Source organism: Haemaphysalis longicornis, unplaced genomic scaffold, assembly GCF_048455015.1.
Source record: "Haemaphysalis longicornis isolate Haplotype H1 unplaced genomic scaffold, Haemaphysalis longicornis Haplotype H1 scaffold_7, whole genome shotgun sequence".
In the NCBI taxonomy this organism is placed as follows: domain Eukaryota; kingdom Metazoa; phylum Arthropoda; class Arachnida; order Ixodida; family Ixodidae; genus Haemaphysalis; species Haemaphysalis longicornis.
The window spans coordinates 81588284-81605193 of record NW_027526422.1 but is presented as its reverse complement, the minus strand read 5'-3'; positions in this window follow the sequence as shown (position 1 = coordinate 81605193).

The following is a 16910-nucleotide window of genomic DNA, read 5'->3' as shown; positions in this document are numbered from 1 at the left end:
AAAATGAATGCACACGGTGCCTTGCACAGCCACGGTTTACGTTCAACCGGCAACCTCCTTTGGCAGGACATGCCACCAGACTCTCTCAGCCCCGGCAATGGCGGAACGCGGAATGATGGCCGGTGGGCCATTGAGATGGACAAGGGTCAGGGACTCCTCGCAAGAGTAAAGGCAGCTTCCCAGGCGTGGATTCCCCTTTCAAGGGTCCGCAATCGACCAGGGACACCTATACCCCTTAAAAAAACGGTGGGTGGCCGGCGGTACTGGTATTCAAATGCAGTACCTCCCGCATACGACGCGGGTGCTGTGCCTCTTAGCTAAGGCTGCGGCTCTAAAAGTTACGACCTGTTCCCCCGGGGCGTTTCCCCACTAATTCGGGTAACTTTCCAAGCACGATATCCCCTGTTCAGAGGGTGCGTGTACCAATTTTGCTGGTTGATGCACAGCGGCAACAAAGTACCTTCCACTTTTTTGTGCCCCATGGTACAAACCGTCGTGGTGTTATCGTTTCCGGTACACTGGATCCCCCGTACGGGGGCGACGGTACCCCGTTTTATTCCGGTGGGAGACCAGCGGCTCCTGAGGAACCCACCATGTCTGCCTTTATCCCTTGGCGAGACAAGGGGCGCTTGTACCCTTTGAACTGGTGGGTGCCCAGCGGTCCTACTCCTCGTCCGAAGGGGTTCGAGGGACCAACCACATGGCCCCGCATGGCTGCTTGTGGTTAAGCTCCAAGCGTTTGCTCCACCGTCGAGACAAGCTGCTGTACAGGAACACTTGTACCGTTTAAAGAAACAGGTGGTATCCAGCGGCCCAGGATCCGAACCTTGTACCCCCCGCTTACAAGACGAGTGTTTTACCATGCGACCATCGCCGTCGGTTAAAAGTTACGGCACCTTCCACTGCGACATTTCCCAACAAGGTCGGGTAACTTCCAAAGCACGAGATCTCCTTTAGAGAGGGTGCTTGTACAACTTTTTAATGGTTGGTGCCCAGCGGTACCGAAGTACCTCCTAATCTCCTACCCAATGGTACACACTGATGTGGTGGAACGGTTTCCAGTACACTGAATTCCTCTTACGGGGGGCGCCTGCCCCTATTTTTACTTTGGGGGGTGACCAGCGGCTCCAGAGAAACCTACCACGTCTGGCACAGTGGTAGTGCGTGTACAAGCCTTTTATCCCCGCCGAGAAAGGGGGCGCTTGTACCCTTTGAACTGGTTGGTGCCGAGGAGTCTCAGACCTCGCCCGAAGGGGTTCGAGGGACCTACCACATGGCCTGTCATGGCTGCTGTGGTCAAGCTCCAAGCGTTTGATCCACCGTTGAGACAAGCTACGGTATGGGGATGGTGGTGCCCTCCAAAGAAGCCGGTGGGTATCCGGCGGGCCAGGATTCGAGCCTTGTACCTTACGCTTAGGAGACGAGTGTTTTACCAGTCGACCATCGCCGTCGGTCAAAACACTACCACTGTGGCAGAAGTGCTAGTTTCCTGTGGAGCAGCTGGTCCCCCAATACAATAAAACTGGGGAAAGGCGCACCCCGTGCGGGTGATACAGTGTCCTTCAAACCATTTCACCACGTCGGTTTGTACCACGAGGATGCGAATCTGGTAGGTATTTCGGTACCGCAGTGCACCAACCAGACAAAATTGTTACAAGCACCCCCGCCACAGGGGATCTCGCGCTTGGGAAGTTACCCGACTGTGTCAGGAAACACCCCGGTGGAAGGGGTCGTAATTTTAGAACCGCAGCAATGGCTTATTCTCCTATGATAAAGGCAACTACAGCTCGCTCTCGCGTGCGCTAGATGCATTTTTGCCTGAATTCCAGCAGCATAGCTTATCTCTTGGCATGAACGAACAATGGAATCTTTTTAAAACAAAGATCTTGTCCCTAACACAAACTTTCATTCCTTCACGCATTCTCTCAGCTAAGCGCCGCACTGATAAGCCTTGGCTCAATAAGGAACTTCGGTCTTTGATAAACAGAAAAAATCGGCTGTTTCGAAAGTATTTTAAAGTGCCCCAGCCTGAGCTACGGTCCAAAATAAAAAAGATGACCAAAGCAGTGACGAAAGAAATGACCAAAGCGCATGAAACTTACCTAAACTCCCTGGGCGAAAAACTGAAAACCAACCCTAAATTGATGTGGAAATATGTCAAGAACAAAAATAATTCTAAGGCTAGTATTCCTGACGTCATGGACGGCATAGACTACACAGGAAATACAAGGGGCAAAGCCGAAAGCTTTAACGTGTACTTCCAATCAGTGTTTAATCGGCAAACTTACCCCAATACTATGCCGCAAATTTTGAACCCGCTTGCGCCTATGCAAGAAATAGTAATATCCGAAGCCGGCATTGTGTCTCTCTTGGAAAAATTGGATGTGCACTCAGCTTCCGGCCCAGACGGGATATCAAACTTTATCCTAAAGCACTGCGCTGCGTCCATAGCCCCCTTTTTGACCCTTTTGTTCCAAGCATCACTTCGGCTGGGTGTTTTACCGGCTGACTGGAAGAATGCCAATGTAAATCCGATATTTAAAAGTGGTGACAAAACCAATTTTTCTAACTACAGGCCTATCTCGCTGACAAGCGTTTGCTCTAAAATACTAGAACACATCATTTACACAAACCTAATGACTCATCTACAAAACAATAACTTCTTCTCCCCAATGCAACACGGTTTTAGGGCGGGCTTCTCGTGCGACACGCAGCTTATTGAATTTGGGCACGATATTGCAACTTCCATTAACGCAGGCACTCAGGTTGATTGTATATTTTTAGACTTTCGCAAGGCTTTTGATTCTGTTCCGCATCCCTTGTTACTGCACAAGCTATCTGTTCTTAACATACCTACTGAACTGCTGAAGTGGCTGGATGCTTATCTTTTCGAGAGAAAACAGTGTGTGGTGCTTGAAGGCCTGAGTTCTTCAAGTATTTCTGTGTTATCCGGTGTCCCGCAGGGCTCAGTTTTAGGGCCACTTCTTTTTTTAATATTTATTAATGATCTCCTGAACTGCACTTCCAGTCGTACTAGATTGTACGCTGATGACTGCTGCATCTATCGTGATATAACCAGCGTAGCAGATGCGGACCTTTTGCAACGCGATCTTAACTCTGTTTTTTCTTGGTGCCAGTCGTGGGGGATGACGCTCAATCTAACAAAGTGTAATCTGGTAAGGTTCACCAACAAAAAGCACCCTCTACTTGTTGACTACTACATGGGCGGGCATGTTTACCGGTAGCCACACAGTTTAAATACCTCGGAATCTTTTTCTCTTCTAACCTGTCCTGGAACCATCACGTCAATTATATGATAGTAAAAGCGAGCCGTTTGCTAAATTTCTTAAGACGCAATTTCAGGCAAGCTCCGACTAAGGTCAGGGAGACTTTGTATCTGACGAATGTGCGCCCCATTTTGGAATATGGTTGCAGTGTCTGGGACCCCTACACAAAGACAAACGTTGATGCACTAGAAAGAATACAGGCTCGCGCCGCTCGCTTCGTAACAGGCGATTACGATTTTTCTAAAAGATCAGCTGACATTTGCAGAAGACTTGGATGGCCTCTACTCGCTGAAAGACGCAAATACCTGAGACTCTCGTTGTTCTATAATATATTCAACTCGAGGACTGGCATTAAAAAAGAAACTTATTTAAAACAACCAACATACGTATCCCCTCGCACCGATCACTGTTTAAAGATTCGCGAGCTTAACTCCAGGATTAACACATTTAAGTACAGTTTCTTTCCCAAAACAATACATGACTGGAATGCTCTACCGGAGGAAATTGTCTGCTCTCCCCCATCTTGTTTTGGAAAGCGTTTGCAGGATTATATGCGTCAGTAATATCCCGCCGCCTTGTTTGCCGGGCTTACGGGTTATCTGTGTTACGAAGTGCTTGTTGTCTGTACATCCTTTCTGTACATCTTCCTTTCTTGAAGTGCTCCTTTTCCAACGCCAATTCACCGCTTTGATGTATACTCATTATTTAAGGAAACGCAACCTGTTTGTTTGTTTGTTTATGCGACAATTGTATTTGTACTTTGTGTCCCTTTTTTTATTCCCCCTCCCCCCTACACTAATGCCTGGAAAGGCGATGTAGGTATTTGAATAAATAAATAAATAAATGGTACAGCACTCGCTTCGTATGCGGGAGGTACTGGGTTCGAAGCCTGGTACCGCCAGGCACTCAACGGTTTCTTTAATGGGTACAGGCGTTCAAGGCCGAATGTAGACCATTGAAAGGGGAATCCACACCTGGAAAGCTTCCCTTACCATTTCAAGGGGCCTCTGATCCTGGTTCATCCGGCTGGGCCCCTGGCCATCATGCCACGTTGCGCCATTGCCGGGGGTGAGAGCGTCTGGTGGCATGCCCCGCCACAGGCGGTGTCGAGTTGAGCATCCACCCTGGCTGTGGAAGGCACCATGTGCATTCGTGTGGCTTCGTGGCCCCAGGCACCTACCAGTAAAATAGGTACAAGCGACTCCCCGGCCTGGCAGTCGGCCTTTGTGTGAGACAACAACACTTCGCAAATTCACGCGGCTTGCATGGGAAATCGCCCCAATAGAAAGGGGCAACTGCAAAAACGCAAGACCTTTTTAAAAAGCTTTTTAATAGCTAAAAAAGGAGGGCACGCAATTTTGTTTCTTGTCGCCGCACGGAGCACCTTGAGTAATCTTGGTGACGGTATTGGTGAAGCCGCGGACCCCGAGCCCCCAAACATAAGCTGGAACCAACCTGGCCATGTTTGTAAGGTGAAGGGTAGAAACCAGAAACGATGGCTCTTGGAGCCCAGCTCAAGACCTGCCTGGAGCTCCCTGCCTGTGTACCAGGCAGGGAGCATATGAGGGTAACCCGATCCAAGAAAGTACCCCCATTCCCTGCTTCTATACTATGCTGTATGATGTTCTAAACTCGCCCCCCCACCACCCAAACGTTATCGGTACCTGAAAAGGGGCCACACCGAAAAATCTTTTCCTGCTTTGCCTTCTATTTTGCTCCCAAAGCCCGATAAGTTCTCGCATTTTTTGATCGTGAAATCTCTTGATAAGACAAAGCCCTTCACTTCCCAGTTGATGTTTGCAATTTCCAAGTATCTTGAAAGGCTTGTTGGCAAGTCGTAAAAGGCTAAAAAACTGAACACGGGAGAATTCCTTTTTGTGGTACACAACAAACAGCAGTCCGCTAACCTCCTCGCACAAACGCGCATGGTCGATGTTGACATCAAGATTACTCCCCATCACAGTCTTAATAGCTGTCAGGTTGTAATATCTAAACTGAGACCTAATATCTAATAAATAAGACCGAAACAGATCTGCTCCAGGGCCTTCATGACCAGGGTGTGACGGCGGTCAGGTGTAACACCATACGTCGAAACTACCAAGTAATACCGACCAAACACATAATTTTAACATTTCACCGCTCAACACTTCCCGTGTCGGTCAATAAAGCCTTCATGAGATGTCCAGTCTGAGCCCACATACCGAACCCGCGCCGCTGCTTCAAGTGTCAGTGGTTTGGGCACGGAGCAAACTCCTGACGCAGCAGACTTACATGCGCTAAATGTGCAGCACAAGACCCCCCGACAGGGAACTGCAACTCCACAACCTTGCATTGAGTAAACTCCAGGGACATCATGCCGCCTTTTCCAGGGCTTGCGAGAATTTCAAACAGGAAAAACAAAAAATCAACTTGAATGCCACAGAGTACATCACCTTCCCAGCGGCACGAAGGAGGTTCTCTTTCCCTCTGGGGAAGTATGCCGACGCAGCTCGCCGGGGGTCGGAGCGGCGTCTTGTTTTGGTAGGGACTGAGTACCGGGAGTCGGGCTTTGTCCCGCCGTCGCCCCCGGCCCCCTGGGTTACCTTTACGGAGTCCGACCCGTCACCACACCGCTTGCTGAGGCAGCAGCAGCTGTGGTGCCAACTGTCCCCGTTGGCAACGGTGCCGCTCCTAGCCCTAGCACCCCATCCTCGAGCACGTTGGAGGGTGCTGAAGGGATGGACACCGGGGGCTCTGCATCAGCTCACACCACCACCGCACCGTCCGTGCGACCTATGGCACCCCCGACGCCCTCTGCTGTGGCGGCTCAACCAAAGGGCCCCGGAAGGCGGCCCAACTCCAGGAGGCCCAATCCATCGGGTGTGATATGCGAGCCAGATCTTCAGAACGAAACGGATGCGGATCCATTTGCCGGCTTGAAGGATCAGGGCGTCACTGCCGTGAGACGCATCACCATCCTCAGGGATGACAAGGAGATTCCCAACAAGCACAACATCTTGACCTCCGACCGCGCAGTTCTCCCACATCATAAAAATGCAGGTTTTATCCGGTGCTCAAAAAGTCCCTACATCCTGAACCCGCGGTGCTGTTTTAAGTGCCAGCAGTTCGGGCACGGTACGAACTCTTGCCCTGGCCGAACGACGTGTGCAAAATGCGCAGAGCATGACCATCCGAGCGACAACGGCCCATCTAACAGACTCAGTTGTGTGAACTGCAGGGGCCGCGTGCAGCGTAATCCCGCAATTGTGAAAATTTCAAATAGAAAAAAAAGATAAACATCAAGGTAACCGAGAACATCACCTTCCCAGAGGCGCGGAAGAGGTTCGCCTCTTTCTCCCTGGGGAGGTACGCCGATGCAGCTCGCCTGGGGGTGGAGCGGAGTCTGGTCTCCACTGGGACCCAGTTAAGCGAGTCTGACCTGGTCCCTCCTCCATCCCCGCTGGGTTGCCTCACGCAGCCCAACCCGTCACCACACCGCTTGCTGAGGCAAAAACGGTTGTGGTGGCAGCCACCGCCGCAGGGACCAGTGCCGCTCCCGCCGCTGCCTCCGCCTCCTCCAGTGTGTTGGAGGGTGCCGAGGGGATGGACACCGGGGGCCCCGCATCGGCTCCTACCGCCACCGCACCGCCCGTGCCACCTATGGGGCCCGCGACGCCCTCGGCGTAGACGGCTTAAACGAAGGTTTCCCGAAGGGGGTCCAAGTCAAGGGGGCTCGGCGTGTGGGGCACCCGTCTGCCATCTCACGAGGAGATGGATGTTGGGCCGTTCCTTCTTGCAACGTAGCGCAAGGAGCACCTCCGACGTCCAAGCCAACAGAAAGGCCCAAAAAGGCCCTTCCGAGAGCACAAGTTCCGAAAGACAACACACGAACACACACACACACACTCCAGTCGTCCTCAAATGTAAATAATGGGAACAGAAAACATCATCCAAAGGAACTGCAGGAGTCTCTTTATATATCTTGACGATGTCTATGAGATACTGCATGCCAATCAGCCAAGTATCATGTGTCTTGAAGAAACTCACCTCAATTCCAAACAAACAAATTTCTGAAAAAGTTACCTGGTATACACTAAGGCCAGGGATGGCTGCACACACTCCTCGGGCGGCGTGGTGGTAATCGCCCAGAAATTCTCTGAATGTCAACCGATCACCTTGAACACTCTCCTTGAGGCTGTAGCAATTAGCTCAATTATATTTAATAGGTTGATAACGGTATGCTCCCCTTTTATTCCTCCCAATTTTGCACTTTGAAGCTCCCACTTCGAGGCGCTGGTTGACCAGCTGCCCGAACCATACATTCCCACAGGCGACCTTAATACGCAAAATTCTCTTTGGGGCTCTTCTGTCACAGATGCCCGATGTCGCCCAATCGAGAAATTCCTTACATCTTAAGGAGCATGCCTCTTCAACAAAAATAAGCCCACATACGTTAATATAGGACACAACACATACTCATATCTTGACTTGGGTATTGGTTTTGCAGTTATCTTTCCTTGTCTTGAGTGGGGCATGGACACGGACCCATGTGGTAGTGACAACATTTCCACCTCATTAACATATATAGGCAAAGGCTCAAGCAGTCCATCTTCCAAGAACAGGTTCGATGAAGGATGATCCAACTGGAATACATTTACAGATACATCTAAAATACACTGCTTCTATATAAGACACCTACACGTTGAACAGGCAACCCAACTACTCACTGCGCACATCCTCGACGCTGCCGAAAAGTTCATTCCCCAAGCCTCTGGTGCCCTGCGCAACCAGAGGAGACCGTGGTGTCCTGAGGACTGTAGGCGGACGGAGATGCCCAGAACAAGGCGTGGGGTATCCTACGCCGGTAACCCACGTCGGATAACCTCTTTTCGTTCAAAAGGGCAAAGGCGATGGGAAAACGTGAGCACAGTGAAGTAAAGCGAGACTGTTGGCTTTCCTTCTTGACATCAAAACACTTAAACACTGATACACAGAAGGTCTGGACACGTATACGAAAACACATAGGACATCAGACACACAGCCTTCCCCTGTTTAGTAAAACAGGGGAAGACTGTTTTACTAAAAAAACACTAATAAAACACTATTAAAATACTAAACATTCTCAAGGTCCTCCCTCACCAATCGTATGGTGCAGACAAAAAAACTCCTTCTCCGGGTTTTTACCGCCTTATTCGGGTCTCGGTTATACTACAGCAATGTCGTGTATGGAATGGCATCAAAAACAACACTAAAAATTTTTGATCCTGTACTCAATTTGGGCATTCGACTTGCATCGGATGCGTTCCGCAAGAGTCTATACGTTGAATGTAACAAATGGTGCCTTGAGAACCAACGAAGGTGCATAGGCTCGCTCTACGCTTTTAAAATTTCATATCTGAATAAACATCCTGGGAAACCTGTTTTTAATGATAGATCCCCATCGCCACTGTTTGTAAATCGCCCGTCCATTCCTTTGCCATTCTCTCTTAGAGTGAGACAGAAAGCTTCGGATTTCAACATCTCTTTTATACATGTACACATATCCTTTTACTGATGTTTTACCCCCCTGGCAGGTTCAACCTGTATGTTGTGACTTGTCTCTTATAAAAACTTAGAAAACCAGGTTACACAATCTGCACTTTTGCAGCACTTCTTGTCAATGTAGTAGAAGTATCAATGTGGAGAGTTTTTAGGGATGCAACAAAAACTGTAACCTAAGTGTCTTGCGCTACTCATGGGCCAAACGTTGATGCATACAGAACCATCAGCACCTACACCACAATTTACTCAGCTAAAGCTTACGGTATCTTACTCATTGCGCAACACATTCTTGAACACAAAATTCCAAAGTCCATTATATATGCAGATTCCTTGAGCATTGTGCGAGCATTGGCATCACACAAGCTATGACAAAGCAGTATTCTCAATATAGTTTCCTACACTATAATGTGTATATACGCCCAAAAACGTGTTCTGGTTTTGTGCTAGGTTCTAGGCCACGCCGGGATTTCTGGCAATGAGCTTGCTGATGAGAGGGCCGCTGTTGCCGCACTCAGGAACACAGTAGACAAAGAAATACTACCACACAGTGACCTAAAGCCACAAATTCGACAACACCTTCGTAGCAAATGGACAGCACAGTAGAATGAACAGGCAGATAACAAACTACACGTAATAAAACCACACTTTGGATGGTACACAACTGATTCACACAACAGACACACGGAAGTCGCCGTGTCTAGGCCACGGATATTGCACACCCATGCAACGCACTCGTATCTGCTCACGGAATCTTCAAGGCCCAAGTGCAGCAGGTGCAGAGAGGCCCTATCCTTAGTTCACATACTCATCCAATGCAAGGCAGTTGACTACTTGACTCCCCAAGATGCAAACACTTCCCAAAACTATACAGACAGCACATCGCTTTTCCCCCTTCATACTCTTTAGGAGATGAGCCCGAGTTTTCCATCAAGCGTGTGTTTTAGTTTCTCACCGGTGTCAAGTTTTTATATCTCATTTCTTATCATGCGTCATGACAACCTGGCCCTTTACACAAGTCATCTTCATTGCCATGTGTTTTAGTTAGTTTATGTTTACTGAAATGGCTTACTTTTATACTCACGTCACTCAAATGAACTAACTATCCTTTGTTGCTCATTCCCCCCACTCGGCCTTTCGCCATAAAAGTCTAAACATCCTCATCATCAATTTCTATTGTCTGACCAACAGTTGAGTAGCAGGTGGCAATAACAGTTTTACAGATTTTAGAAAAATAAAGTGACTGACATAAAAAAACTGATTAGAGTAGTCATATTAACTTATTCTAAAACTCGCTAGTAGCGGAAGACATTAAAATAAATGGGAGATTTTTTAGCTTGTCTTCTACCAGATTACGATTGCCATTTAAACAGGAATTCGTTATCTCTTTGCCTTAGCTTTGTGATGAGTTCATATTTTACGTTTCTTACACTGCTTAATCGCAATCCACCAATAATTTGCCCCATTTACAAGCAAGTAATCACGCTCCTGGTACTGAGAATTTTTCGCCTGCGATCGTCTTGCCAAGAGTGTAGGGATTTCTCTTTTACCTGGTATAGGCGTAGTTGCAACTGCACAAACGTTGTCGTTTCAACTCTCAGCCTTTCGCGATCCCGGGATTGGCAAAGTGATGTGCTTCTTCAAAAACGGCTTTTACTATATGAGAATGATAAACTGTGATTCCACTTAAAAGTCTATCTGTCTGAACGTTGGCCACTTCAATGGAAGGTACTGCTTTCTACTTCCAAGGCCCTTCAGAATGTTGACGAGGCATGCATGCCCGTTTTACAGCTGAAGCATTCTTCAGACGGACACAATTCGCAAGGCGTCTAAGCAGGAACCTAATGGGTTTACACATTACTTACGGCTAATTACGATGTCCCACTCTCTATGAATGTACCTTCCTTTTAAATAAAAAGTTGGCTTTTGTGTGAAGCACAATGATGAGTTCCTTTCTGCATAGTACAATCTATTTTGGCAGGCGAACTAAAACGTCAATAAATTTAAAAGCACAAAGCATAAAAAAATCTGGTTTAGAAGTGACTTCATGACAAAATGCCAATCCCACGAGAGATAAAACAAAATCAAATATATTTTCGCGTAACCTGCTGCTTTGCAAAGAAAGTGCATATGTGTTACAATTGACGTGTTGTTGCCAATGCCTACAGTTTGTTCCAGCAGTCGTGGTATTTGGAAGGCAAATTGTAAAAACCCCTTAACGTTTGAGACAAAAGCGCCGCGATTTTTGTCGGCCCGGTAAATGATATCAGGGAACACTCCGTCTAACAACAACAGTTCAAAGCGGAGCTTTCTCGCGATAGATCGTCGTCTTCTTCGCAGAGTGCGATGCAGGATTTTGGTAATTTTGCATCACCATGCACCCTCCTACAAATCCAAACTGCTTTAACCATGTCGAAATGAAGCAATCGGATACACCGGCGTCATTACGCGAGGGATCCACGTTTGATTCCTTCCACGGGAAGCGTTATTTTTTCACTTCGTCCGCTTTTGTGTTACAGATGCCATCATTAGGAACCCTAAAGGTTCGCTTTAAAATTGTTCGAGCGAAAGGACAAAAGAAATGTCCAGGCAACCAGTGCTACTGAAATAGCGTCGCGTCTAACGCTCCATTAACAAGTGTGAACCGGCTTACAAGTTCCATCTTTAAAAGCAGAGATAGGGGGAGGCATCGAAAAAAACTACTTTGATGCTCACCGCCTAAGGAAGCAGTTGCTACTGTCCATAACCTATTTACGCAATGTGAAATAAGTATTAAAACTAGGAGCACGATTGAAGGACAATAGAACTTCAATACTTTTCTGGTCATAAATCAGTGCCGTAATGCCTAGGAAGAGCTTTGTGTGTTGCCCTAGAGGCCTCGCCAAAAATCACAGGGCAGTAGGAGAAGTGGTCAGAGGGTCATTAGGAACGAAAAAAAGGCCATTTGTAGTACTAGCTGTGCGCGTGTGCTTTTCCTGTCATGTAAAAAAAAATAGGCTCAGTATTTTGTGAGTGCCGAAACATCTCGTGTGAATTTTCATGCTGTTAACCTGCTCCTTTGATATCTGCCGACCTGACTACAGCGGGAATGGTCACAAAGCGTCCCTATTTCACTCTCCTTATAAGGCACAATTTCGAGCAAGATAGAAGGGTCTCGTTCTCTGAAAAGAAGTTACAGAACTTGGCTTTTTTCCTGCATGCCCACGTGTGTATAACATTAACACAGAACATGCATCGACCGATTGGACGAGTGCTTCACGAATAAAATAAAATACAATAATTACGTGTACTCACATTGTAGAGAGCATAATGAACCACTAAACTCCTGCTGCAAGGGGGATGACGTTGTATTTTCTAGGTACAACCGCATAATTTAATCACGTTTTCTGAAAATGCTACTGAAATTTTTTTATTCTAGAATCGAATAAGACATTAAGACAAATGGTTCGCTCATATTTCCCCGGAAGTGGAGGCAATAAGCGAAGCTAGAGAAAGCTGACTGGCCATCTTTGTTGTCTTCTCTGCCATCCATTTCTTATGCGAAAGGGCGCCGGAAGAGTATGTAGATCTGTGCTTAGGCCCACTTCTGGACATTCTCTGTTTCTGTTGTATTACCTTGGCAACCCTTGCTTCTGGGGATTAAGAGGTCACAAAAGACATTCTCATAACCCATCTGCGTGTAACGTTGTCAACTATGTGAGCTTTTACATGAAACAAACATGCAAAACTCCGAATACATAAATTCTTATGAATGCGACTCTGGTACTGCCTCTGCTATAATCGTCATACAAATCTTCGAGAATTATTATAAATACTTCATATGCCAATCCTATTCAAACATTTATTTCCACACATCTTCTTTCAGCACCACCACAACAAAAGCAGCGACACTCATAAGAATGATCTTCCTTTCACAGTATTCATTAATTCCAAGGCCAATAGTGTTTAAAAGAGTAGTTGCTCTCGGCTGTAACAAAGGGAAGCAATGAAGAAGCTGAATTTAGCCGAAGCTGGAAAGGCACAATTGAGCACCTGTTCAATGTTTTTTTTTTGTGAAGCATTAACTTATCTCCGCTGCTTTTTTCTTAGTGTTCAGTCCTGGAACGTGGTAGCGATCAGTGCTCCATGTCTAACACAATATCCTTCAGATCTCCTGTCAAAAAAGGTATCAAACGTTGGTTCCTACAAAATGCAAGCAATCAGCACTACGGCCAACCATTGCGGGCATTCGCGGCACGTGATTTTTCCTTGCAAAAGAGCAGGACTGTTTGCTCACCATTGAAGGAAGAGGATTGAAATCGCGTATCAGGGCTAAGATATGCAGGTGCCCAAGGCTGTGATAGTCCCGCGGTCAAGTGAAGTAAAAGAATTTAAAGCATCACGCGACGAACTCCCAGGAAATCTCCCAAACTTGAAATTCCCTTAAATTTCTCAGAATCAAACCCGCTCATCACTCCATAGTTTTATCAAATGCACATATTGGTTCATAGTCTCAAGTATGCACCTTGCCTAAAGGCTGCAGTTGCAATAATTTCTTGATCGATTCCTTTTGTAGCAACCTTCACGGCACAACTAGCAAAAACGCGGCTCTAAGGACAAAGTGATGCGAAAGGAGGCGCAGATGTTGCCACATGGCTGCCTTCTGATCTGCAGTGGCTTGGCCGCCCCCCCCTCCCGATGGCCGTTGCCTCAAAATGAAACTTCGGTGGAAATTTTTGACCACACAAACACAGAAGGCCTTCAGAGAAATGCTCCCGCGCACAGATGCTGGAACTACGCTGTTTTTAGAGGGAGATATATGCTAGACTATGCACTATAAGTAAAACCATATTTATTCTACAAGGGTATATTTCTGTATATTTGTGAGATATAGAGACGACTGAAAATTATGGTGCAGTTTCTGCATAACGCTCACAGAAATTTGATGACTTAGACAGTTACAATATGAAGACTGACATAAAATAAACCAAAATAAAATGAGGGCATCAGCGCTTTTTGTGACTAACACCACTTCGAGGTGGTCTTGTAAAAAAAACAAATAAAAAAAAACATGAAATCATACAATAATGCGCGATTTGCAATTGGCCTACAAGAACTTCTTGGGCGAGGCAATGGTTGGAGCGGTGTGTGGTCTGTTTGAAAGAGGTAGTATGTCCCGTGGAAGAGGTTTGAAAGAGGTAGTATGTCCCGTGGTATTCAGTCGGTGTGAGGAAAGAGGACAAAATGATGATCGGCTTAAAACTCAAATAGCAGGTGTTGCCAGTTCTCCTGTATGTGCCTGTTCCTCAAGATTAACCCAACTGGGAGGAGTTCTGTCGAAGGTGTCCACGTTAAATTGTCCCTGTACCAACAGCATAATTGTCTTGATTGTATTTAGGCTAATACGGCAGTTTTATGTCTCTAGTAACAATATGCCAGGAGTGCGTATACACCATAGTTCATATTGCGCAGCAAGACAAGACTGCCAAGGGGAAAAATTAGAGAGAGCAGGAGGAAGCCAGAGAGCTGAACTTGAGCATTGCAATGTTCAAAGTGCACTAACATGAAATGCAGAGTACAACACACTGTTAGCCAGGAGATGGACTTATAAGAGGTCTCATACTACCCAAGGTGCAAAATTGTGACCCGTGCAAAATAATCAACAAGCAAAAACATGGGTTGAGGATATTACTGATATGCACAATCTGCATTGTTTTTATTGTGTAACGGTTCTCAGGTGAACTCCGCCCAAATTCGGCCTTATATCTAGCTGTCGGCCTCTAATGCACGACATAATATGCCCAGGTTTACATGGCACATATTGGTGATTCCATGAAAGGCAATTATATAACAAAACACGTGCGAAGAGCAGGCGCTAGTGTCCAGGGCTCCCTAGGTAAACATACTTACAGAGGAAAACGCAGATTCAGGGGCCATAAGGGAATAATTATCCCCAAGTCACATTTCAGCCCTTCTTTCCTTCCTTTTTGGACACCGACGAGCTTTTGGCCTCTTGCGTCATTTTGAGTGTTTACGCCGTCTTTTCTTTCCAATGGTGTGTTCCTTCTTTGCAAATGCGTGGTTTACTCCCTATTTCACATTTTCATTCCTCAGGATTTCTCTTTACCAATTTCGCATCCCTAGCTACCTCAAGTTTTCTCATTTGTCCTCTTCCTAATGCACAAGAATTCTTTGGTGACCCCCACCAGAAGCCTGCATCCCTTTGAATTCACACTTTTCACTCTATAAGCATTTCTCTTTCCTGTATAGTTGACTTGACTTTGTGTCTTGGGGATTAAGGATAGCAAACGGCTTACACAGAGCACTTTTGTTTTTAGTTTCCATACCTGCCTCACAAAAACCGACCACGAAAAACAATGCACTCACCTTGGTTATTTTCCAGGAAGAGGAAGCTTTTCCTTATTTTAGTCTTACTTTCTTTCAAAATGCTACCTTTAATCGGAACTAGTGCCATAGTAAAACCATATTTAGAGTCTCCAAAGTGATTGAATCGATGTATTTATGTAGAGTTTAACTATTTGAAACTTGCTTGCCCTGCATTACGTGTTATGACACCGAAACAATTCAAGTGACATTTCTTAGTTTTTTGGCTGAGGTGATTACCTTTCTCAAATATAATACAGGTAATAGAAAAAAGTGCATGTTAGGCCACTAAAATGTGCTGCAAGCACAAGGTTGCTTACGTCAAAAATGCACTCAGCAAAAGTCAAAAGGAAAAAAATATATTTAAACCGAAATAAAGGAACAAATATTTTGATATATTCTTAAGTATTTAAAGGTTTTAGACAGCCTAACGAGACTGATTTCGGCTACCACAAACTAGCTCCCTGTTATTCTACAATACTACAATGTACCTCTTAAGTAACTGAGAGGATTATGTTTGATACAAACCTGTCAACAGACGCGCTACTAAGGTGAACATGACCATTTACAGAACATGGCAAGTGGCAGGAGCAACCCCAACTGATGCCGCCAAAGGTGAAGGGCCGGACATGAGAAGCATCTGGGGAAGAGAGGAATATTCCAAAAAATAAAAAACCCATCCACAAATAAAAGACAAAGAGCAAGACACGGTCTCTAGATCCTGCATAAATTAGGGGCAAGAATTTTTTTCTACTGTCCGAGATCGAGCAAAACAAGTAGGCGTATCCCTCACGGGGCACCTTGAGCAATCTTGGTGAAGGTATTGGCGACACCGCGGCCCCGAGCCCCCAAACATAGGCTCTATTCAACCATGGCGATGTGTTTATAGGTGGAGGGAGAGAAAACACGAACGGTGGCCATCGGAGTTGTGGTCGAGCTCAGGCGGAGGGGCTCCCTGCTTACCAGGCAGGGAGCTCCGAGACCTCTTCAGCTATCAGGGTAAGGCTGACAACGAAAGTACCTGCGTCCCCTCCTTTTATACTATGCCATATGTCATTTTCAACCTCCATCCCCACCCAAAAAAAACGCGATCGGTGCCTGAAAAGGAGCTGCACCGAAGTATCTTTGTTCCCATTGCCATCGGTAAGCTTTCCTGAACAGGATCATATTCCTCGATTACTTGTGATTCAATCCCTCAATCCAGCCCACTTTCTTGCATCTCAGTCAGTCTTCTTGATTACAAAATATCTTGAAGCCATATTAAGAAAATCTTAAAAGTGCACAAAAAAACAAAGGTCTGGTGAACTTCTCATCAAAATAAATGACAAGCAGCAGGCCACAAAACTTCTAGCTCAGACTACACTGGCTGATCTAGACATCAGGGTCACACCCCATCGGAGCTTCAACAGCTCGCAGGGTGTGATATCCGAGCCAGATCTCCTGAACGAAACGAATGCGGATGTATTTGCCGGCTTGAAGGATCAGGGCGTCACTGCCGTGAGACGCATCACCATCCGCAGCGACGACAAGGAGATTCCCACCAAGCACATCATCTTGACCTTCTACCGCGCAGTTCTCCCACAACATATGAATGCAGGTTTTATCCGGTGCTCAAAATGTCTCTACATCCTGAACCCGCGGGGCTATTTTAAGTGCCAGAGGTTCGGGCACGGTACGAACTCTTGCCGTCGCCGAAAAACGTGTGCAAAATTTGCGGAGCATGACCATTCGAGCGGCAACTGC